This window comes from Anser brachyrhynchus (assembly GCF_964034855.1).
Source record: "Anser brachyrhynchus genome assembly, chromosome: 7".
Taxonomy (NCBI): Eukaryota; Metazoa; Chordata; class Aves; order Anseriformes; family Anatidae; genus Anser; species Anser brachyrhynchus.
The window spans coordinates 29,835,651-29,860,579 of NC_137701.1; the positions used below are offsets into that span (position 1 = coordinate 29,835,651).

Consider the following 24,929-nt stretch of genomic DNA (forward strand, 5'->3'; position numbering starts at 1 on the left):
GTTGCAGCTGGTAAAACTGGAAAGCAAATGGGTTCAGTTTTGTTTTTCATTTTATAACATAGAGGTTTATATCGTACTTGAACAGAGTACTTCTACACATATTTGTTTCCCACCCTCAACAGTAGTCTATACCAAACACTAGAAGAAAGGCCAGAAACAACACCTGCTAAGAAGTTCACTGAGCCAAACCACAAGGTAAGTCATGCAATGTCAGCTGCAATTGATCACCACCAATGAAGTATAACTTCCTTAGCTGACATGCCTTCCCTCCTCCACGTGTAATAAATGCTTTTAATTACGTGCCTTGATCTAAGTTTCTAGTATTTGTTTTTTACTAGTGCTAATACAAGTACCACTTAAGAAAGACTCTGATAGATTGCAATAAGACTAATGTAAACTTTTCTTTTGCTTATGATATAACAAGAAACTGGCACTTGCTTAGACGATGTGCTCAGGGAAAGGAGTAATCAGGATAGACTCAATTCAGATTGTTGTCCAGAAAAGTTATGGTTGACAAAAATAGAATAATTCCTAGTTTATACCAGCTGAGGGTCTACTTTATGAATGTAATACAAGCAGTTTGTGCAATAAGACATTTTCCCTGAAATTTCATTTATTTCCAAGACAACACAGTTAAACTGATAAAACACAAAGATGTGCTCACATACTTCTGGAGGCAAAGGATTCCAGTATAGCTTATTCTCTTGTATTTAAGGAAAAAGACCATACCCATAACAGTGGCTTTCTATTTGTATGAATGCGTTTCTTTCTGGAAGCCACTAACTCAAACACTGTCAGGACAATATTACTTTAAAACCTGCAGCATAACTATACTTGGATCAGCCACAGGAGAGATGCCAATTCCCCCCAGGGTTAACTGATCCTGTTCCCTGTACATGCCTTGTGAATCTTGTGGGAATTGATCCTTTAAGAAATATGCTAGAAATTATATATACAAAAAAAAAAAACCCCTTAACTTCTACTCAGTGTGTCCCAGGGTTGATATTTAATAACACTAAGAACACACACAGGTGGGCTGCCAAGCTGCCTCTCTACAACTTCTGCTGACAAAAGGGAAACTTAAGACAGCAGGCTGGAGCTGACTTTGCAAAGTTCCACTTTTAATAACTGTTTTGGCCTCTTTTTAATTTTAAAGATCAGCTCAGGTTTCCTCTGGGGAATGACCAATTTGGGACAGCCTCAGAACCCCCGTCAGCCACAACCCTGGGCTGCGCTCAGCAAACAGCAGCTCCAGTTTGCTCACTGCTGTGTTTCTTGCCTCCTTATCAATCACTGTCTTTTTGATGACAGCATTGTGGACACCTGCTTCCTTTCTTTCCCCTGCTATTCTGTGCAACAACCCTCCCCCCCTCCCCCCACTTTCCACTCCCAGACAACTTCCCAAGAGTTCAAAGCTACTACAATTTGTTGCTCCTTTTTTAATCTTTCTGATATTTCACACTATAACACCAAAGCTGCTGCTGACTTCATTGGAATCAGGCCTTTACACCCAAAGCATCCAATTTCTCATCTTGAGGAATTTCTTCAGGATTTTTTTCCCAAACACCTACTTTTGTTCCATATTTCTCCATACAAAAACAGAACTAATATTATAGCCCCAATTACTGATTCTGCCTCCATTCAAATCCCCATTTTCATTGCATAGAAAAAAATCATCACAATCTTTCTAAATCATAAACTGTTAGTAGAAAAGCATGATCCAAGTGACAAATGGTAAAGGGAAGACATGGATTTTTTCCCCTCCTTTCATGGTTCCCTAGTATTTCTGCAAAGATAAGAGCATTGTTTCCATCAGGTATTTCATGTAAAGCAACTTAAATGTCCTGTTCAGACTTCTCAGAAATGTTAGTTTGGTTTCAGAACTAGAACAGGACCAGAACTGAACTTAGACATTTATGAGGAGGCTGAGTAATGCATTTAAAAAACACTGAACTTAAGTTTGAAGCACTTTGGCAAAGCTCTGATAGTTTAAAAGACATTTTTTTTCAGTCAACTAGAATCTGTGTTTTATTTCCAGGGAAAAGTAAAATTAAATTTAAGAAGTCTTTGCTCAGCTATATTAGGCCTGTCCATAAACTTTGTAGACAACTAGTCCATGAGTGACTAGGAAAATTAAATATAAATTCTCATGGAGCTGAAATCACCATTGATCCAGTATTCTCTCCAAAGTGAGAAGGAAGAGTCCCAGTGACCTCTGGGGTGTTTCAGTATATATATATCCAATATATATATCCGTATATATATGGAGATATATATATATATATATATATATATATATATCCAACGCAGGAATCATTCCAGTAGTAGTATGGGGTGGAGTTCCTGGTACTCAAGATGAGCTCTTTAAGAAATAGTGCCTGCCCAAAATTGAGTCTGGTACTTGACATGCAACTAGGGAGCTCACCTCAGAGTAAGACACCACTCTACCATGCTTAGAATGGAAATTAAGCACTCCATGTTGCCATTAATATTATTTGAGCTCTGCCTTAACACGTATGTCATTAAATGTCTTCAAACCTGCATTAAGATTTACAACTACTATACTTCAAATAGTTGCAGCCAAGCACATACGAAAAGAAAAAACCTTCCATTTTGCTTGCAGTCAAATGTACCAACAGAATTAAGCTGCACAGAGAAACAGAAAGCTGAGTAGAAAATTGGTTAGAAATTAGAAGTCATATTGTAATGGGTAATGGTTTACGAAAGAAGAAAACAGGATAGGAATGATGCTTCTTGTTCTCCATCTCCATCAATTACTTTGATGAAGGAATAAGAAACAATTCATGAATTTGCCTCAACATTATCATAAGAGATACTGGGTTCCAAATGCTGTCCCAATAGTACTTTGATGCTGAAGCCTAGAAAATAGAATTTAATACAGATAAGTGGACTTTGCATAACGGAAGTTAAATATTAATTGTAACCACAATGTAAAGAGCAAATAATGCAGACAACTGATATTAAAAGGATTAATGAAGTATAATAGATTGCTTCTTCCCAGCTGCATTGCATGAGCAAGAGCAAGGAAGAGTAAGGTGCTTGGCTGACCACAAATCCTGTCTAAGTTGCACAATAATAATAAAATAATAATATCTATACAATAAATAATAAAATCTATACTTACTGCATTAAATTCAGTTTTGGCTCATTATTTATAGGAAGGTATTTAGGAAAAAATGTACAGTGTATGTGTTAGCATAGTCACTGTCAAATAGGAATTACCATGAACTTTTGTTTCCTCACTGTTTTAAAAGACATACCATTAAAAGCTTAAGAATCATTGGCAAAAAAATATGTATTGATATCAACAGGTTTATTATTTCTCACAGGTGCTTATTTATGAGGGCTCCTTTAGGCTGAAATAAACCACATTCATTGCCCGTATTTCATTTAAGTAAACACATTTGTGATTATTACTGACAAGAAGAATTATATGACGGCAATGCAGAGCAGTGAAAACAAACAATAGGACTCACCAAGCTATATACAGATAAACACCAGAGATGGTGTTGCTCACAGCTAGTAAGCATACAAATCTGGTGTTCCTGTCATGTTCTGTGACATTAGGGTCAAGTATGTGAAATAGATTTGTATTGCTCATTTAGAAACACCATACATTTCTCTTAATGCAGCATTAAAAGGCTTCTAGCAGAGCTCAGAATACAATACAATGTGGTAAGCCATTCTATTCATAATTGTGCATTGTCATGTTTAATAGCTCCAGGACTAAACCCTAGGAAACTTATTTTTCAAATTAACTTTTTTTTCCCCTCTCAAGCTACCTTTCTAAGAATTGTATTTCTATATCCAGACAACTTCCATCCCATTCTCTCTAATCACTGGTCTTTTTTTTTTCTTTTAATTGAACTTAAACCATGAAAATGTCACATAAACAAGATTTTTGTATTGAAAACCTGTGAATTTTGACAGTGAGCAAGAGTCCTCACCCCAACCACCAGCTGTATGCCCTGTATAAGCTCTAATTTCACTTAAAAAGTATCACTTGAACAAAAACAGGAAATCTGTGGTACAGTTCTTAAGATATCAACTTATGTACCTAATGCTTAAAAAGAAAAAAAACTCCACCCCCAGCAGATTCCCAAATTTACTTTTTCCCCTCCTGCTCCCCAGCGCCTCCAGAGACATATTTCTACCAAACCCATCAATATCATTCATGGAAGAGGCCCAATTTCATGTTTCAGATCTAAATCAAAAATAAGACTTTGACATCACCTACAAATACTCAGAAAATTGGGCTTTTCCACAAATCAGCCTTTATCAAAGTGGAGAAAGAATCCCCTTCGAGGTTTGGACAAAAACATCACACAAGTTTATTTTCACTCCTGCATGCAAATATTTTTCTTAAGTATTGAGGAGCTTTTACTTCAAGAAAGTGGATGCTTTTCCAGCTAGCCCACATCTAACTTTGAAGTAGAGTCTGTTAATGTTTTGAATATGGGTATGACCAAGCTGAACCCTCTAACCATACTACTTCTCTTGGAAGAAGGTACAGCTGCATCAATTTGTCACTTGATGTTTTTGATTTGCAAATATGGAAGACAGTAAAAATTTAACTAGAGTAACATGCTTTCTTTTCCTTCTGCCTTCACTATGGCTGGATGTTTCATTCTCTTCATGCTTTTAATAAGCAATGCTTCCACATATTTTAGAAATGTAGGTGTTAACCGATCTTTATTGATAGTCTTGATTACATTTCCCCAAATACCCATGGGTCAGACAACCTACTCTCAAGAAATAGCAATAGACATCTCCGCACACAGATCCCAATCATATCAAAGAAATCCCTATTATATATATATATATATCAGACTATCCAAAAGCATACTGTCTGCCAAAAATAGCCTCAGATAGGAGGAGATGTTTTTACTCAAGAAAACAGAAGCTGCAGTTTTCTGAGGGATTTTTATATCCAGGTTTCTCTGCTATTTGGCGATAGCACGGAAGTCTGTGCATCTTGCTTAAGAGGTGTTAAGTCAGGAGCAGAGTTTAAGAAATAAAATTTGCAGCTGCTGGATCTGAGTGTAACCTTACTCTTTTACGAGTCACTCCACATCCTGTATCATGAATAGACCACTGGAGGATGACCCAAGATGTTGTTTTCACTTCAAAAAGAATTTAAAAAAATTAAAAATGCTGTCCAGTTAAAAACAACAGCAGTACCTCAGAAGGCCTGCATAATAGTCCTGTAGAGAACTCAAAATGCATGCTTTGTATTTTTGCTAATGAATGACTGAGCCAGTAATAGAAATTTTGATAGACAACGGTGAAATAAAGAGTCCTATTCAACTGCAGATTTTATTTGTATCCAACACAATGCAGTTTTCATGATGCATCGCAACCCTGGGCATAGTATATCATCTCAACAACATGAATATGATTACAACTCAGAGTCAAACAATGACTCTATGGACCACCCTTCAAATAGAAATGTATATTAAAAAATCCATTTCTTTGCATTAGTTGAGCTTCTAGATTTTATCAATAGCTGGGTCACAGCCACTGGGCCAGATTTGCAGCTGATATAAATCAACGCAGCCACTAAAGCTCCGAAGTACCTCAGCAGAATACTGTTTACATCAGTCATATTGAACTAAGATGAATGAAATCAAAGTAACACTCCAGTTGGTGGCTGAATTTTCATCCCAAAGGGGGGAAAAAAAAAAAAATCAGGTGTTGTGGAGTCTGCAAAAAGTTGATCAAACAGACTATAGAAAACCACTGAAAGTAATTAGGAAATGTGCTTCCAAAATCTTATCTCAGTTAACTCTCTGAAGTTTAGGTGTCCACCTAAACTAAGCATCTGGATATCCTCTACTGACAAAAACTGGAAGCAAATGAAAAAAAAAAAAAAAAAGCTTTTGTGTGGACCAATTACTCTTCAAAGACCATAGGCAGTGTTGCACACTAATTTAGGCTAGACATCCAGTTATCAATGGGCTAAGCTTCATCTGATTTTTGTCCTCAAGTAATGGACTTGGCTACTTTTCCCTACCACTTCTATATTATCCATCACAATCAATTACAAAATCAATACATACCAGTTACAGGATTAATAATTCATTGTCCATAAGCCATTTTTTTCAATGCACAGAAATTTGAGAAAGCACCATTCCTAGTATGATTTGGAATTGGAAAAGCAGCATCGTGCATTGCAATAGTAACATGAATAATTCAAAAGGAAAGAAAGCATGTATATCATCTGTAGAAGTACACAGCATAGACAGAACAAGCTTCCTATATTAACAAGTGACACAGCAAATATGTTAATAGCCAGAAACCTAAGCTGTAGCTAACCGATCCTATTTCTATCACTTAAAGCAGTTAAAGATATCAGGCACAAGACTGTAAAGCAAATGGATCTGAGATATAATTGAATAAGCAACTGTGACACAATAAGTTCTTGCAGAAACAAGATTCTGCACTTAGAAGCAAGTCTCCCATGCAATCTTTTGCAAACTCATTCTGATCTCTGCAAAAATCTTCCTTATCCAGAACTTCCACATGAAAAATAAACACCCTGTGGAGGTGATATTGGAGGCAGGATCATTCTAACGATTTGCTGTCTATCAAAAGTTTAGCAGGTCATCTAAAAATTAATCAAAATACATTGTTTCTGCACAGATTTTTGTTACTGCATGGGAACAGCAACTTGACAGCTAAAAAGGGATTATACCAGTGATAGCTTCTATTTTGAAATTAGCACACTCTTGATATTAAACACACTCCTAAACATGTATGTTTAGGAGACATTTTGGAAAGCAGTGAGAGAAAGAAGCTGTCCAAATACTAGAAAATAAAAATTCAATTTACCTGTATACTCAATGCAGAGCAAATGAAAAGATACAAATGAGTTTGGCTGAAAGGACAAGCCATCTCAGACCCAAACGAATGTTCACAAAAATAATATCAACTCCTGCCACACAGCGATCCTGAATACAAAGGCTATGATTTGCAAGCTCAGCTTCATGAAATCTTATATTCATAGAAAGGCTTGATTTAATAACTAGGGCCCATGCCCTCAAAGGCTTCACTTATCCATTCAAATTCCCCATCACTTATGTCAAGGTGAATTATGACAAATTTCCTGTACGTTTCCTACACTTATGTTTTTTATATCTCACATGAATCAAGCTGGCATAGAAATTAATCCTGTGTTCAGAGACGGGCAACTCTACCCGGTTATTTAAAATTTGCTCACACAGCTAGATTTACTTGTGAAAAAGGTCTCTCATAGGACTGGATTAATCCAGCCCTTCCCTAGCAAACTTCATTATAGTCCAACTAAGACTGCAAAACACCCCCATCAGAACTCAGAGACAGTGCTGAGCTGTTGCAGTTTTGCCTGTGTTCTTATGCTGAGAAGATAAGGGATTAAAAAGCTTCTTAAATCTAAAAATATCTCTCAGTCAACATACCCCTAAAGAGAAAGTCAATAGATAGTGGAGTCTCCAAGCAACAAAAGTTGAATGAATTCCCATGTGGAGCACCAGAGACATCTATGTTTTGTAAATGTCCTAAATCAAGGGGGAATATAAATAACCCAAAATTCTACTTTAGATCTTCAGAGTTAAGTTTTATTGCCAACAGTGTCCATACTCATTCTCTTTACTCTCCAAGATGTTTAAAAAAAAAAAAAAACTTGCCTAAGAAAAACCACTAAGTGGTTTTTCTCCACGCTAAGGTGGAGAAGGGGACAAAACGTTTGTGTGGTCTGGTTTTAAATCTACTTTTTTTTTCAGCAGTGAGCAAGACCTGACCACGCACTAAAGGTAGTTTGTCTCCTCCAAGTAAGAATCAGATGGAGTATTCCTTCTGGAAAACACCTTGTTTCCCTTCATTGGATGGCTGAATTCACTGCATGTTTCCTCATGAGCTTCAACTTCAGATTTATACAGTTGATGGTGAATGCTCCAACAGGCTATGGCAAAGTCATCCAGAAAAGATCCTCCAACAGAGTCCTTCAGGGAGAAGACACTGTAGGCAAAGTCCCTCTTTGTCTAACATACACCAAAAATAAGAGAATTACACAAAAAAAGTTTCTGTAACCTTTTATTTATAGACAACAAGGGTTTAAACTGACTGTCTCAAAACAGATTGACCAGAGGTTGATGGAGGTGCAGATTTTAGGACTACAAGAGGCCTTCTGAACAATCACAGAATGGTTTGGGTTGGAAAGGACCTTAAAGATGATGTAGTTCCAACCCCCCTGCCATGGGCAGGGACACCTTCCACTAGACCAGGTTGCTCAAACCCCATACAACCTTCCCTTGAACTCTCCCAGGGATGGGGTATCCACAGCTTCTCTGGGCAACCTGTTCCAGTGTTTCACTACCCTCATAGTAAAGAGCTTCTCCCTAATACCTAATCTAAATCTACCTTCTTATTTTAAAGCTGTTACCCCTTGTCCTATCACTACGCTCTCTGACAAAAAGCCCCTCTCTCCTGCTTTCTTGTATGCCCACTTTAAGTAAGAAATCAAGTCGTGGCATTCCCTAATTACATGGACAATAATTTATCAACATTTTTTTGCATCCAGTGAACTTCATCTTGCCACCAGAAAACCTCTACTACCTTAAGTGGAATTAATCTAGGCAACATTATGTTAACAGTTTAATAGAACTCATCTGAGACACACAAATCAAGGATCTTCACTTCAACATGCTCAAACACTAATACTTAAGAGTATCAAAAGCTTTGTGGCCTTAATTTACCACATTACAGGTGCTCATGTTAGATTGTCAAAACTGCTAGAACACAGAACAAGACTTCTGTTAAGATAAACCAAGAGGGACAAATCTCCAAACTGAAGCCCCACCAAAACAGCTGGAACTTCTGGGTGCCTACATAGAACTTACCAGCAAAGGTCTGCATCAGAGACAGCTGACTTCATCAGCTGACATAGTGCAGTAATCGTTTTAGATCTTCTCTTCCCAATTAACCATCTACTCATAAAAGCTTTTAAAATCCCAAAGATGAGGAGACCCTGGTTTCATCAGTTGTCCTAAATTTTCAAGGGAGCTAATTTGCAGCAACAGGCTATCTTTAAATAGTTATATGGAGTTTCACTCCTTACTGCAAAGGCTGAAATTGAATATGATAATTTACAAGATAAAGGGCATCACCTAATTTTTTCATATATATATATACACATATATATAAACAAGCCTAGGCATCCTCATTATAAAAATCTCACAAGCATTATCTTTGAAAAGTCTCAGTCGCAAAAAGTACAGAATAACAGACTTCAGCCACTTCCTCCTATAATGAAATTTCTTGGTTTCATGGATTATATAAAATCACTGTAAATGATGAATTCCACCCATACCTGCTGGGCATAGTGAGAAAACAGCACAAAGAAAGATAAGCAACTGCAGTTATGCAAATCTTGCCTGGTTCATCTTTTGCTAAGGTTAACAACAATGCAGCTGCACCAAGTTTTATACTATGAAGTATAAAAAGGGAAATGCCTGTGGTAAGCAACCATGATGAAAGGAAGAAAAAAAAGAAGCCTTATAACCTTGTTATGTGCATAAAAGTACTTTAAAGACATTTGATCTCTCTTCTAAAAAGAGCCTGTGCAATCATAATCTTACATTTTCAGCCTTAGTTGTAAGCAACTGCAATATCTGGCATCGTCAGTTTTATCCCATTCAAAGAGGATATTTAAAAGCATATTTCTGACCTTTGTTATCTCCTCTAGCTCCTGTTAGGTCCACTGATAACCATGAGATGTGGGATAAAATTCTGGTTTAACTGAGCTATTGTAAAATGTCTACTGATTTCAACAGAAGTAAGGCTTCATTTGTGGTCAAAGGAATTATCTTGTTGGCTTGCCTGTGCCCCTACTATCAGTGAACCTCTCTGCTGACTTCCCTTTCACACTGTGTACAGCTTCCAGTTCTCTTCTCTAAAGGCATGCATTCACCCCACATAGCTTCCAGATCAATCGTAGCTTCATTTCTTCACTTCCCCACACCACACCCACCCCAGGAGGGACTACTGACTCTTGATTTCTTCCATGCTAACTCTGAGGTTAGTGTGACTACCCAGTTTCATGGGATATACAACCCACTTCACGGCTGACTTGGTTACAAACACCATCTCATCCACTTTGAGCTTCAAAGAACAGTTAAAGTAACCAGAAAGCCTGTGCTTGAACCCACAAACAAAAACAGCAAGGCATTTTCTCTCAGTGCTCAGTCTTCTGCAGCCTAAGATGAATTTGAAAGACACGTTAAGACTTAATAACAGATCTAGCATAAACATGTGAGACTACCTTCCTTCCTGCCTTTCCTACTTTATAACCTAAAGACTTAAAATAGTCAGTACTCCAAGATACTAAAACGTCCAGGAGAATGGGACAGGACCTCTGTAACTTTTCTGTCATTTGTCTGCACTGAAAGTAACTCTGTTCTGCTTTGCCTCAGCTAGTTCCCAAGTATCTTACCAAAACATTAACCAGGAGCTACATAGATAATTTCTACCAAAATTACCAATCTGCTTTTCACAAACCTAATTCCTCAGGTTTAAGCATATTGTCATCCTTTATGATGAATTTGTAAGTTGTATTGTGCCCACCCCCACAAGCTTCTTTCAGAGCTCCAATTTCTTTGCAAAGTTCCAGACCTAACACCCATTTACCTGTGTTAGATCACACAAGTAGAAAGATGAAGAGACAGGATTCAGCTAGCAGAAACATGATGAAAATCTCTATTAAAGGTCTATACAATCGACTCACTTCAAAACTCTTCATGAGGCTTACCAGCCTTCTTCTAGTGGTCCTACAAGTATCTGGATAGGTAATGGAAAATGGCATGATATTCACTGGTAAACAACAGGTGAACACTTCTGTGTCACAGGACAGAGGAAACAGTCACACCCCAAATGCTGTGATGCTACTTTGCCCTAAGTCCTGTAATGCAGGGAGCAGCAGTTCAGCAGCTGCCAAACGCTTATAGATTCCAGTCAAACACTCACTAGATCTCATCTCTGAGAAAAAGCACTGAAATAAGACTTGGTGGTATGCTGCCACCAACTGAAGAATAAAATAATTTATTGAGAAGAATACAAAACAACACCTCCAGCACAAACCAATCTCACTATGGTGACATCTCCTCCCCCCTATCCCCTTAGTATGGGGACTTACAAGGAAAAAGCTGCAGTCTCAGAATGGATTTTTAATAGTTTCCCACCATCAATAGCATAAAAATCTGAACACTGGCTAGAATAAATCAGCAGTACTGTCATGGCTTTGAAACTGTTTTGAATTACAGTGGTAGAGGATCTAGCAACACACCCACTGTATTTTCAACTCCTGATATGATCCAGCAAAGAAAGCAAGCAAGCCTCATTTTCACAGTACACCTGAGAACAAGCACGTAAGTAAGCAATCTGCCTAAATTAAAGCTACACACTGCATGCAATATTGTTTACTGATTCAAGATTAACAAAGTTACACTAAATTGGAGCTCTGCAGACAGGAAAACACATTAAAGGAAGCTTTTTTTGTTTGTTTCCCTGTTATTCTCCAGTGTACTTTTGAGACAATAAATCAGGTTTGGATTCACATAGAACATTTAGCAGACTTACACGTGATGCACTGAAACAGAAGATATAATTAAGCAGTGACATGACAGCTAACAAATGTGTTTCTGGGCAGTTACTGCATGCCTCATGTGGCATTATGAGGCACCAAAGCCAAAAGCTCAGGGTACATTAACTACCAGTAAGGGGACATAATTCTTCCCAACTGTGCGACCTGCCACATTTCATTGCTATTTTGAAATGCTATTTGTAAATTAGAAAGAAGAAAAAGGAAAGACAATCAGACCTGTGCATTGTGAATATAAGCATGAATTACACAGTAGCCTACCAGAAAGCTTCCCAAATTCCACAGCTATCTAAGAGTATCTAAGAGTAAACTATAAGGACAGATAATAAGGTTTGAGATCCAGTGTTGGCTTTCCTTAAAGTCAAAGAGCTGAGTGTAAATGTCAGATTGTAAGTGCCAGACTGCAGGAGCCTAAGCCATGATGAAGTTTAAAAAAAAGTTATATATATATTAATAATAAAAAAACCAATACTACACCCAGCAGGGTGTTTGGAAGGAGAAAACTTAGCTGAAGAACTCATATGCTCAAGCAGATTAATACTTCCTCAGCCTGAAGCACAGTCATGCTGGGAAAAATATACGGTGATGCTGGAGCTCTGGAAAGTGTCATTCTTTAGCGGTGTATGACTGCAACACTAGTCACTTAAATTCAACACCAGCAGTCACTTGAATTCAACAGCAACTGTTAATGATTTAGCACCTACTGACATTTTGTCCCCCCAGCCAGTAAGCTGGGCTGCAAAGGTCTACAGACCCCATCACACTGATTAGCAGTGATTAACAGTGATTAGCCTCTTTGATCCTGGATTTATACACAGCACAGCCTGTGCTGGAAATCAATCTGAATATCTGGGATTTAGATCTGATCTGCTGGGGAGGATGTCCCTGCTTTGCTGGTTGTCAGAAGCAGGCAGCATGCCAACGAGAGTGCTCAAGCACACAAGCAAACCCTTTAATTTCTAGCACTGGAGCTTGCAGCATCCTCAGTGAGCCTTCCCAGAACTGATACCTCAACACGTGCAAAAGTAGATTTCAACACAGTAGCATAAGACAGCAAGTACCATTAAGGATGTTTTCAGAGCCTGCTCTCTAAAGAGCACGTTGTGTACAGCCACACAGATAAAGTCCATATACCATGAGCCAGCCTGTCACACTCAATATGCTAAGGGCAGTGTTCACACATCTCAGCTACAAGCAATTACCTTGGACAGGCAGGTTAACCTCTTCATCTCTCTAGATACACTCTGGAGTCAGATCAGCTGCCACTTTCCTTCCACAGAGATTAGCCTTGCAAATTTGCCACATGGAACTTAGCATCTCAAACACTAACTTGTGAGCATCACCTCTCACTGATCTTTCCTCTCAACAGCATTTCAAGTAAGCTTCAGCTCTTCCAGAGCAGCATAAGTGGTGAAGAACCTTTGACTAAGAAGAGGAGTCTATGCCAACTGAAATCCTAGATGTCTGGTGAGGGACAAGGCTGAAATTAACTTTACTGCCTTCAGTCAAGCAAATGGACTCCTGTCCCAAAAACAAACTAGTTAATCAAAAAATCAGAAGTAGTTTTACTTTTATTAAACCATCGTAGGTGACTGACATCACTACCCCCATCATTACAAGGCAAATCATTCATTTCACACTGTACATTCAGATATAGAATGTCTGGAGACATTCCTTGCTTTGGAACTTCTCCCAGAACATCTTAGAAAACCCCAACTTAATATGTTTTTGGTTTTCAAAGTTGATGCTTCATTAACAGGTAAAAGAGAGTTTAAGGATTACCTATCCTCTTTAAAATTTTAATTTACAGAAAATAATACAGTTTTGGAATTTTGTTCTTAGACTTCCAGTTAAACTGAGAAATTAGTCATTTGCACAGCTGTGTTCCATAACTGCCCAAGACAGCAGCAAGGTGGCTTAGCTGACTTTAAACAAACATTGAATGCTCCTGGTCCCTGGCTTCACTGAAGCCCTAGATCCCAGGATGCCATATGAAAAAGCAGAAGGCCAGTGTAGATGATCAGAAAGAATCTGACCTCCTGGTAGAGATGCACAGGAAGTCATTCTCTGCAGAGCTGAGGGGTTACAGCCTCTGCTCAGACTCTGTCAAATCCAATGTCCAGCTCTAGACATTTCAGTCCTAGTCGATAAGCCAAGATGACATTGATTAAACAGCATAAAGTCTCCCATACTCATGAGCTGCTTTACTATAAAGTCCTCTTCTGCCCTCCCTCCTCTTTTGTCATTGAAATAATTTGACAGCATTAGTGCTGTAATTAACAAAGTCAAGTTCCCCTGTGCAAATCATCTGGATAAGCACTTTCTGTCTCTACACAGGAGTCATCATGAATGCCCCTGGTTATTGGCTACAGGACAAGCTACAGAAGATGTGAATTAAGTGTTATTGCCCCTCATTCAAGTGCCTTAAATTTCAGAAGGTGTTTTATGAGCTACAAAGAAAAAAGTATTAGAGTACCCTTCCCCCAAAAAAAGTTTTACCTCTTCTATCTCAAGGACTGAAGTGCCCTGCCCATATGAAAATAGTAGAAATGAGTGAATTTTCAAGATAACAGCAAACAGCTGCATTAAATAGCTCTCAACAAAGATGTTACATAAAGAACAAAGAGACCTGAAGCATGCGGTGCAGCTACATCAGACACCAGATGGGAAAGTACCATATGAGGAGACAGAGGCAGTACTATAAGAACTTCAATTAAAAGAATAAATCAAAGGGTAGTTATAAAGTACAATCTTTTGCCACTTTGGCTGGAGGTCACAGGCCATTAAGAATCTAGAAAGGTCAGCAAGAGCAAATCTCAGCTATCCTGCATGGCCAATGCCCACCTTTCATGAGATATGATACACATCATTCCCTACCTCAAGGCACAGCTAAAGGTTAATTTTAGCTTGAATGCCCCTAAGCCATTGAAGTCTACTCATTCAGTGTTTGCTTGTGTTCAATCCAATGGGGACAAATAACAGAAAACTGCAGGGAACACTCTGCAATGTCCAAGTGAAACAATTGACTCCACATATATGCACAGGAAACATGAAATTCTTGCTAATTAAGTAAACAGGACAGAGAACACAAAAAGAAACTGCATTGTCTAGACTGATGTAAGAGAACATTCTTCATCAAAAACTGCAAAAAAAAATATATTATTACTGCATGGACCAGAAGGGATGACTAATTCTACTCTTCTCCTCACATTAATCTTCATGTTGCATTACTTCCAAATATCCTCATTGTGCTATGTAGCAAAACCACCTCAGGATTTAACAAGTGCCTTCAGGTCTTGAAGATCTGCTGCTAAAGCTTTGCTCACTCTCAAATGTTAGTGAAGGGGAGGCTCACATCCTGCCTTTTAGTACAAAAGGGCTGTCAGGTTGGTTTTTTGTTTGTTTTTAATCAAAGAAGTTACACGCATGTGGAGAAATATCTAGATTTTAAGGGCCAGATACAAAACTGTGGCAGAACTGTGACAATACTTAGGCTTCTCATTTTCTATATTATGAATTGTGGAAGGTGTCGTGCCCAAGAGTCCCACAACAGTCATGAGCTGAGTTCATGGTGCAGTTCTCAGCTAGCCAACAGGAAACCCCAGAGACAGGTGTCTTTTTCTCAGCTTTGGTGTATAGCTAGAGCAAATAGGTAGTCATCTCTGTAATGTGGTGATTCACACCTTGTTAGATCTAATGCTTGGCACCCTCCTTCCCCTGGAGGGGAGGGGTGAGGGTGCTGATGGCTAGGGAGGTGTCCATGTCTGCACAACAGAGCCTTGCTCCAGATACAAAGCTTCTGAAAAAACAAGTCTATTATTTTAAACCTTAAACCCATTCAATATTTTCCCTAGCCCAAATCCTTACTCTAACTCCCATCTCACCCCTACAGAAACTGTCCTGGGACACAAAAGAGTCTGGATTTCAGGAATGGGGATTCCCTGGTGTCTAATCCCAGAGCTGAGTTCCCCTCACAACTTTTGTCTGCAGGGAAGCATGGACTCCTATCCTCTCCAGTTTTCTTCATTGACTAGTTTCATAAAAAAAGAAACACAGAAAAACACACAACCACATACCATCCCCCCAAAAAAACCCATACACTACACTGGCTCTGATATTTTTATCCCTGTAAAATTTAGTTGAAATTGGGTAAAATTCAGAAGTTCCTAGGCAGAACTGACAGATATATGCATAGTACTATGCCTTAAAATGAATTTTCTCAATAGAAATAGCTCATAATAAAAAGCCTAAAGAGCAGGATTTAGAATTTAACTTTCTCAGTCAAAAAGGAAAAAAAAAAACAAAACACTGTAGTACAAATCAAATCACAGCAATATATTTATTTTATTTATTTGGCTTGATGACTTATCTGACATACCATTTAGGAGCTCTCTGCTTACTTTACCAGTATTATTTTTGTTTCTGATTTCATACAAAAGCTTTGGGAAACAGTGTCAGGTAGAAGACTGAGAGAACTAGAAGGGGAGTACAGAAAAAAAAATAATAAAATCTTTTAATCAAATTCCATTGCAAAAGTTCAACACAGTATGAATTTCAACCAGATCATAGCCTCACAAACCTAGAACACAGAGGGCCTGGCCACACCAAGGTTGACAGATAAACTCCTCCACAACACCGCTCGTTCCAGAAAGAGAAGCAGAACATCAATTTGGTGCTTATGTCCTGCTTCAGCTTAGCAAGGCAGTCACTAAAAAGCAGTAGGGAGCTGCTCATCTCAAACGCTATAAAAAATACATGCACACCAAGGGAGTTTATATATATCAATATATTACATTCAGGCAGAAGCAGCCTGACTGTATGGAAAAATATGCAGCAATACACCACCACAAGCCTGATAAAAGAGAATGTCACCATACAGAAAATAAAGGTAAGGCACAGATAAACTTAACTCCTATTGCCTTGTTCTTCTAGGCTGGGACTTTTCATATATATACAAGTCACCTTCAATCAATCACGCCCCTACAGGACACCAGATTTTTTTTCCTCCTCTTGCAATGCCACAATTTCTGTCACAGCAATGGTCCCACTCAGCTGCCTATGAACTTCCTGCAGCCTAACCACTCATGCCACGTCCCATGATCTCACATCCCTTGTGCAGAAACCTCAGGCAGCAATGTACATTCTGGTAAGCCTTGCATTAAAAGGGGAAGGCACAAAGGGCTAAGGAGCATGTCTGCATAAATGCATGATTGCTCCCCAGGGACCAGGAGCATTCACTCATGTTCTTGCTGTGGTTTGGAAAAAATAAAGCAGTCTGCTGGATTGTCTTAATAAAAAAGGAAAATAAATTAAAAAGCACATGCCATTTTAACTAAGCCCATCATTCATATCACTAGGTGTAAGAGACGTGATCAGCCAACTAGAAATAATCCAGCTGGTGGGAGCCAAGTGGAAAAATGCTCATCCTCATTTCTTCCTCTGACTACTACATAATAAACCTCTAGTTCTAAAGAGTTTTACTCAAATCCTACTAAAACTACAATGGTTCATTTTGACCTGTAACTTAATCAAAGAAAATCCTTGCCAACAGTGTTGGGAGTGCAGGATAGAGAATGGTTAAAGTAACGCAGGCAAAGATTTTAATACACTTCCACCCCTCGTACATATAATACTTCAGTCCAGACCCCAACCTTAATACCAGCTTTGCCGAATTCACAGCTATATGTAGCCTGCCACTTCTGGACCGATCCCTAAAGCTGCTGGTCCTCAGCCACCAGCCTATACACTTTTTACTTTAATGTTTCTGGTACCCAATTCTGACCTCCTACTCCTCAACAAGAAATATTTCAGATCTGGAAGCATTCTAGGGTTGTGGCAGGGCCCGAAGGTACAGGAACATCCTCTGCTGCTTATCTTCCAAAACGCCTGTTGCTCTTCCTCAGTGCTTTGCAAGTACCTACATCAGGTGGAGGCACTTTCTCTTTGAGAAAAATGCAATTACTGACTTCCTGAGCATCCTGCTGATTCCTGTTTGTGAACAACAGCCAATCTTCCCCCTCTAGTTATCAATTAGCACCTCCGAACAAAATGAGGCAAAACCACCAGCTGTACTGTGACTTTGGTCGGGGCTTTAATGCAGTTTCTTACATTATAAAGGGTCATATGGAGTGAATATCCTATTGTGTCCAAAGTGAAAGTTAACTGCTATTCATCATGATTCCGCGGATACAAACAGCATGACTACACCAGAAAACAATGTTTCTTGAAAGGTAGTAGGAAACTACATTTTCAATCTATTTTTCACTTTTGCCTCCTTTTTGGTGAAAACAGAAAATACAATGACATTTTGTAGCATCATGCTGTTTCAATACTGGTTTATATCTGAAAATAAATCTCTATACAATTGAAATAGTTAATTTCATTTTGTTGAAATTGAACATCCTAAAAAATGCATACTGTAATCCATAATTAACATCCACTTTTATTTTTTCAGTTAAAATACTTAAAATAAAAATATTTTATTCAATAGCAAAACCAACCCCTTCTTCCATGAGATTTTAAAAATGCTACAAATAAAAAGAATGAACAAACAAGCCACACACATATCTCCTGCTGAAACTTCATTGAAATCAATAATTCTTGCAATAAATCATTTGGCACCAATACATTTAATATATTCCCAGTAACTGATATGATTCAAAACATTCTTACAAACAGAAACAAATACATAGTGCTACTGTCTGTCTCAAAAAGAGGGAAAAAAGTAAAACTTCAGAGAAACAGCTTCTGGTTCTTTTGACATCTGCCATTCAAACACAGTATGTTTTTAATGTTCCCTCCTGTTACTGAGCCTCCATATATCCAGCCTGATAACAGATGAAACAACCACTGCTTAACATTTCTAGAGCTCAACAAAAAATAACAGTTTTACTAGCTCATGACTTGCATTTGTTGATGTATTTCCTCCCAAAGTGTTTTACAAACAAAGGACATCTGTGAATTTGATATTTAGAGAAGCAGATTCATTCATGTAACAACTCGTAAAATAACAATGAGCAAAGATCATATACAATTCAAACTGTTCCTCTTGCTCTTTTACTGTGAGGAAGCATTTTCTTTTTTTTCATTAGAAGTCTGATAGAAGTGTCAGTGTACTCACAGCGATGAGTCATCTTTTTGTTAAGTGAGGTGAGGAGTGCGATAGCCTCCTCCAGCTGCTCAGCCACTGGGGCCCAGCCCAGCACCAGGGGACCTGGGGTCTCTGCCCAGTTTGGGGGACATTGGTGCCCCTTTCCCCTTTGAAGGTGCAACAGGTAGCAAAGGTGAGCACATATCCCAGAGACACGCAGACAGGACACTGACATGAATGGTCACGCAGGCTGTTCAAGGCAAGGACACTTAAAGGAGCAGACATTCTCCTTCTACATACATCCTTACACTCTTCACAGTATCTTTTTTTTTTTTTTTTTTTTTTTTTTTAAAGTTTGGCTGGCAATAAGTCTATCTTCAATGAACAAAAGTCAAAGTGGTATTTTACAAGAAGCTTTATAAGGAATATGTTCTCTGGAATATGTGGCATATTCAGCAGGTGGTTTATGCGTCATGCCTGTCAGTGTTCAAGAGGCATATGTATAATGCCAAAATAATAGGCTTTAACTTTTGGTTAGCCCTCCAATGGTCAGGCAGTTGTACTAGGAAAAAAAAAAAAGAGAGAGAAATTTCTGTGGATTTTTGTCTAACATGTCTACAAACTGTACGAGAGGAAACAGTGAGCACTAAATAAAACAAATAAACATTTTTCAGGATGAAGAAGAGGAAAAAAGGACATCAGCCCTGCCTGGCATTATCTCACTCCATCAAAGAGCACAGAGGCTCTGAGCAGCTGCAGAGATCCTCTGTTTAGATCAAAGTTGGACATGGCCTCACCATTTTAGCTTCTGAGACTTTGTCAGAGATTTTAAGCTCTTCAGATCAAACCACTTGCCTGACAGTGATAAAGCTCATTTGCACATCATTTGGCTAAGAACTTAATGAAAAAAAAAAATGCTAAAAATATGAAATATTGCAGAGCCAAGGACAAGAACACTTTAAAGAAATTCACAAAAACTTCATTATTTCTGGAAGTAATTTGGAGTCTAGAGGTCCACTGGACATCTCAGCAAGCTACAGGGAAAACTTCAAAAGTATCAAATCCTTGTATTCTGATCAGTCATTAAAAGGCCTTCTCCTTCTCCCACTGTCCTTGCTGTACACATTTGCCTTGTCACAAGCTGGTAACCAGATCTAACAATAACAAGGACTGATTTGATGACTCTACCGTCTGTACAAAGACTCTCATGGTTCTCTGATCACCTCTTTTGCTGAAATGAATGCTCTTTTGACTTGCAGTTTTGCTCTCCCTAATCTACTAAAACCCTTTCTTAATTATGTTATTAAAATGCTGTTAAGATTATTCCAGGAATTAGATTTATTTTTTTTATAACACTACAAAAAGTGTTTCTTCTGGGTCTGTTAAACTAGTGTAGGAGGTGACGAACACTTCAGAATAATATGTTCATATTTTTCAGGATGCCAAATTTAGATATGACAGGGGAGATTCCTACAGGAAAAAAAAAAAAGAAAAAAAAGAGAGAGAATAAAACATAAATAGATAGAGTATTTATATTTTGGGCTTCACCAACTTCTATTAAAGTCAATGGAAATGTGGCTTTAATCCTGAAGAACTTGCATCTGGCTTTATAGGGACTAAAAGCGTCACTTTTTTTTTTCTTTCTTTAAATAAGTTTCTGACATACTGTCCTGCTCTTCACCCACTCCATTTAAGAAAATTGCTGGCAGCTGATGCGCTATATCACAGCTTTGAGGACAAAGGAGCTTTAGGTCAACAGTACAAAAAAACAAACAAACAAACAAACAAACAAACAAATAAATAAAACAGAGGACCCAGTAAATGCACATCCTTGATTTGGAAGGGACTTACAAGTGAAGAACAAAACGTCTCCAAAATTGTTGGGAATCTCTGACCTAGAATATAGTAGTGATATAACATCTTATGACTCTGTTGAATTCTGCATGTCATTAATATCAGAAAAAAAAAATTGTTTCCTTCCTAGTGGTCAGTAACTGAAGCTAACACAAATTTCAGCTTCTACATTTTTGCCAACAATTTAAAAAGTAACTAGGAAAACAAACAAACAAAAAACCTTTCCACAAGATAAATATATGTGGGGAAAAAAAAAAGAAAAAAAAAGAAAAACAGGAAATCCATATTGGCTCTCATTTTCAGAGAATGTAGTTCCCAGCATCCCTTTGTCCACAGTTAACTAAATGCAGATAAGATTCAGGTCTCTAACTTCTGATTTGTTCTTTTAGTGTAGGAATTAATAGGAAGACATGTCACAGGGATGTCCAGGTCCACCCCAACCAGAGAGATGAGGTTCTCTGAGAAACACTGACTCTTTCCTTCATACTCAGAGTGATAAGTAAAGGCAAGTAAAAACTCAGCAGTTTGTAGTCTTGGAAATTATTTTGCAAAAGTTAAAAGATTTCAGATGTGGTTTGAGGCTTCTTTTTAGCTCTACATATTAATCTATGCAGGTTCACTAGTTTAGGTCTCTCCATATAAATGAAGGCCAGAATATTCTCCACAGAGAGCTGCTGTAACTGCCTTATGCAGAAAATTGGCTCATAGGATTAAACACTGGCAAAAAGCCTAAAACAATACTTATCCATGGATGAAATCTATTAAGCATGAAAGAATTATAGGTGTGAGCAAAACAAGGATCAATGGTGCAATGTATGCTTCCTGGAGATGCATATGTACGGAGGCTACATGAGATAGCTGAAAAACACTCATATTGCAGAGAACATGAAAAGAATAGTAGTAATGAAACATTTTAAAGAAAATATTTACTCAAGAACATCTTGGGATTGCTGAAATGATTACGATAAACAGATGAAGGCAGACTTTTCTCATATTCTTCTCAAAGTTATTCTTATATGCCACAGGAGAGCCCCTTCACCCTCAAGAATTTTGAAAAAACAAAAACAAAACCAAGCCAGGAACGCACCACTGGAAGAAGTGGAAAGTTTAGAGTAAATGGTTTGTTGTTGGTGGTGGTCTTGACCAATACAGTGATAGTGACAAGCTTTACTGGAGGATTATTTTTCTAAATAAGTACAGAAAAATAATTTTCCCTCAAGTTATCCAAATATAACATCAATAAACATTTTGAAGCAGCAAAGAAATACAAGAAAATAAAAAGATAGAGTGAATTCTCCTTCTAATTTCTTCTCTTCTCTTTAAAAGTTTGGGAAACCTTCATTCATGTGAAGCAATAAAATTACAAAAGTAGTTTGACCTCAGTTTCAGGACTGTGGATTGCACTTCTCAGTGAGTCAGGCTGTTTTCACGCACGCCTTACAATGCAGGCTGTTTTTATGCATGTTTCTACTCAGCCTCTCTGGCATTGCAGGCAATCAGCTGTGTACTTGCAGCTCAGAATGAAACTCTGTTTTCTAATTATAACTAAGTAGGAGCAAGGGGAGGCTGATTCATAGCAACATGGAAGTGAAAAGTTTATAAAAAACTTGTCCTTCTTTCACAAGTGGCATTGACTATAGCGACTATCTCTTAAAGAAGCTCATAAAATCAGTGGAGATTGACAATACTGTGTGATGTCATTTACACACCAGCTAAAAGTAGATGGTACCCTGCTTCCCCAGACATACAGGCTTTTTTGTTGTGCTGGGGGAAGCTAACTGAAATGAAACCTGAACATGCTGGTGACACCTACCTAAATTAATCAAAAAGACTGCTGTTTAGCCTACACTCAATGAAGATTCAATTGACACTTATGAGATCTTCCCAGTGTAATTAGGAGATAAGTTGTCCCTTTCTCTTTCAGTTTTTCAGTTTAGATAGATCATTCTATCTACAGCTGTTCGTCAACCTTGCCTTGTGCAAATACTTCCATAAAAATGGACGCGTCTTACTTTCCTGGATTAAAACAAACAAACAACAACAAAATAAAATAAATAAAACAACAGCAAAACAAATAAACAAACAAAAACCAGGAAGATACCAAATGATCTTGAAAAACACCAGAATTAACATTGTGATTTCTGGCACAGAAGACTCAAGGGTAAGTCCATCAGTGGCAATCTAAACTTCCAAAGTAAAACAGACCCAGGAACAACAAAATTTGGTAGCAATGACTCAAACCACAGACAACATCTGTAAGTGCTGCCTTGTTTGCACAATTTGAATTACTGCTTAATGTCAATAGCTAATTTCTAATCCAGATAACATGATTCCTGTGGAAATAAAACTATCTGAAAAGTAGAACAAATCAGTAGTCTTCATGTACCAGGTGTCTGTTTGCTGCAGAAGACTAATGAATACTCACTTCTTACAAAAGGCTGTTACTGAAACAAGCATGTCCTTGTGACTCAGCAGTTTGCAGAATGTCTGGTTTGTATTGAATCAGGCAGGCTGTCTATGTGGTCTGCAAAGGAAAGAGAAAATGTTAAGCCAGAAGCCTGTAGCTGTTATCACCCCTCTTGCTGATTCATGGCACGCGTTGGATAACTTTGCAAAGTTATCTTCTTAAATATGGACAAAAAACATCTTTGAAACATTATACAGATTCAGTGAGTGATTAAAATGGTCCTTGTATAATGACATTAGTGCCAGCTACCTGATCATTCTACCAACATGGTGATAAGTGTTAACAGTAAAACAACTAAATGAATCATGCTGACGTGTTGCCCTGCTTCTGTACTGATCTCAAAGTGATGCTGTCACACATCACTGAATTACAAAAAAAACACAACAAAACACAATGCACTCATACATCAGTCAAATATTGTGACAGAAACTGGAACAAGTCATCAAATTGAAAGCTAACATCAATCATGAAGACTTTCATTCTAGCCACTGCAGATACAAAAGAAAAAAAAAACAAACAAACAAACACATGATTTGTCTCAAAATCCAGTTGTAATAATGTGGTTTTTTCTTTGTTTGTTTGTTTTGCTGGCTTTTAAAATTGTTTTTAATCCTTTTTAATCCTAATCATTATTTATAGAGAGGTTTACATATTTCCAATACGTGCTCGTTGATCACCTGCTTCCCCCAAATAATAATATAAAAATAATGGTATTACAGATGTATAAATATAAATACGTCTCCACAACCAAACCCCCAGTTTAAGAACACTCTGTTGTCTTTGAAACAATTTTAGAACTTCGCTGTTCACCAAAATAAAAGTTGTAGTCATTCTTACGGCATAACCATTATTGCACAACCATAAAAGAATAAATTATAAAATGATGAGGATTAAGATGTTATGCTCACACTTTGTAGGAAGACTCCAGAAGAATCTTTGAAAAGATTCAAGTAGATTTTTGCCTGAGGATCTGTCACATGGCTCGGCTCTGAGAATGATTTTCAAGTCTTACCTCACAGTTGGCCTACAGACATAAGTTTAACAGAATCCATACATCAAACCATCATCTAGTCAAATTATTTAGTAAATTGTGAATAAAAGAGAGCAAACTTTCATGCAATTAAGAGATAGCTCTTTAACCTGAGAAACAGACTAATTCATCACAGGTAATTATTATATCTAATAATCTGCTAATAATACCAATCTGTAAATTGTGGGAAATCAGGTAGAAACATACAAAAAGGAAGCATGAAAATCCAGACAGATGAGTATTAGTTCAGTACAACTATGCAACCGAGAAGATAATAGAGGGCAACAGTGCTAGAAGGGCTTAAATGACAAAAGCAATAAGCATGAAGCTTTCCAGCAACATGAACGCATTTGTCATGGAAAAATGCTGGGAGATTACTAAACAGAAGGGTAAAAAAAAAAAAACAATAAAAAACAGAGTTACAGGAAGTGCTGGTGTTTACAACAGGCTGAACATAACAGGGGGAATGGAATCAGTTACTTGGAATGAGAGTAGCAGGGATTAAGTTAGCAGGAAGTTTGATAGATGTATCAGTGGGGCTTTGATCAAACATGAATTAAAAGTCAGTAATAGCCAGACTTTGACATTCTTGCTGGTTAAATAGTACTCAGATGCAAGAGTAACTCACTGCAGTCAAAGACACTACACATACAATATATATGGCCAACATTAAGGGACTGTTCTTAAGGGCAGTCTGAACCTGTGTGCAGCCTGAATACTTTCACTGGAGCATCCTGGCAAAGCAGCCACAATGGGGTAGTACAAAGAGAAACAAGACCTCTTCTCCCCCATTCTGTTTGCACCCTTCCACCTTTCCCATCTCTGAAAAGAAAGC

At 37.9% G+C, this 24,929-nt stretch overlaps 1 long non-coding RNA gene across 3 annotated transcripts in view; it reads right to left on the reverse strand.

Annotated features, from left to right (window-relative positions):
• LOC308198433 overlaps window positions 1-23,110 on the reverse strand; it is a 211,888-nt gene extending 188,778 nt beyond the window's left edge. For all 3 annotated transcript variants that reach the window (XR_013953909.1, XR_013953910.1, XR_013953911.1), the window contains exons 1-2: window positions 23,023-23,110; window positions 17,436-22,613 (exon numbers count right to left, since the gene is read on the reverse strand). This is a non-coding gene — a long non-coding RNA (uncharacterized lncRNA). The remainder of the gene's footprint in view (window positions 1-17,435; window positions 22,614-23,022) is intronic.
• Window positions 23,111-24,929: the final 1,819 nt, after the last annotated feature.